Source organism: Vulpes vulpes, chromosome 8 (assembly GCF_048418805.1).
Source record: "Vulpes vulpes isolate BD-2025 chromosome 8, VulVul3, whole genome shotgun sequence".
Lineage (NCBI taxonomy): Eukaryota > Metazoa > Chordata > Mammalia > Carnivora > Canidae > Vulpes > Vulpes vulpes.
In genome coordinates, this window is record NC_132787.1 from 77,243,725 (window position 1) to 77,245,169 (window position 1,445).

Here is a 1,445-nt window from a genome sequence, read left to right on the forward strand (position 1 = left end):
TTTTAAAGATCACTTCCATCCACATGCTGTAATTTCTTACTCTTTCAAGTTTATTAGAAATCAGAGTTCTCAGATTTTCATTCTGAAAGCAATTCCCAGATTCCTGTTCTACCATGCTGAGACTGGTTGCTACCTCAAGATGTCCCCAAGCATACCACCCTATCCCTTTATATCAACCCATGTGTCATGGCAGTGGTATATATCCCGAAGTTTTTAGGGAAAAAACACTTGTTTCTGATACTCATAGAAAAAGCACCACTAATTAGCAATTGGATGTGGAGCTAGCAGGTTAAGAAGGAGGCTTAAACCATATAAAACATACAAAATTTAACAAGAATGGATAAAAAGAAAACCTATGTTCCAGGTTCCAAGTCAATCACCCTGGGAAGGAATCTAGCATGACAGTACTTATGAGAAACCTAAGTGTGAAGACATGCTGCTATGAGTCTTTGGAGAGGTCAAAGCTAGATCTGCATCCTGGCTGTTACTTCCTGTATGGCCCTGAGCAAGAGAATTCCTTAATATCTGATACCATTTCCTTGCTTATAGAACAAGGATAGCTACACACTCACAGTGCTTTGATAGGATGAAACGAGGTCCTGCATGAAAGCATGAAGCATGGTGTCCAGCACAAGTGCTCAGTAATGGTGGCTATTATTAGCTGATCCCAAGCCCAACGTAAGCCAACAGAGTGACAAGACTGGTGACAAATTATTAACACCTCAGCTTGTTTTTAAAGTGTACAGATTGAGATTGTAGCCTGTTTTAAAAATCTGATTGCATTAACATTCAATACTTACACCCTCACCAATTCTGATATAATCGTTCTGGGGTGAGACCATGGCATGGGAGTTTTCAAAGCTCCCAGGAAGTCAAGTTTAAGAACCACTGCACTGCACTGCACCATACTACCAGAAGCACCCAAGAAGCTACAAACAGGCAGGCTACTGTTGACTTACCTACTTAGCTACCAACACAATACAGGATACTGAATTGGATCCTGGATTGGGGGGTGGGGGGGCAGTGTGCTGTTAAGTCATTTGGGGGACACCTGGGGAAATTTTAATATGGACTGAATTACTAGGTATTAAAGGATGCCTGGGTGGTGTAGTCCATTAAGCATCTGACTCTTGGTATCAGCTCAGGTAGTGACCTCAGGGTTGTGAGATCGAGCCCTACATTGGGCTCCATATTCAGTGTGATCTGCTTAAAACGCTCTCCCTCTGCCCCTCCTGCTTGTACTCTCAAATAAATATAAATCATTTTTAAAAATTAGATATGCTATCTATGTGCTACTTAGTATGGTTACAAAGAAATCTTTATTATATCATAAAAAAGCATTAACATACACCTGTTCAGAGGGGAAATATCCTGATGTTTGCAACTTATTTTCAAAAGGTCATGAAAAGTACTCAGGCTACCATAACAAAATACCACAGACTGAA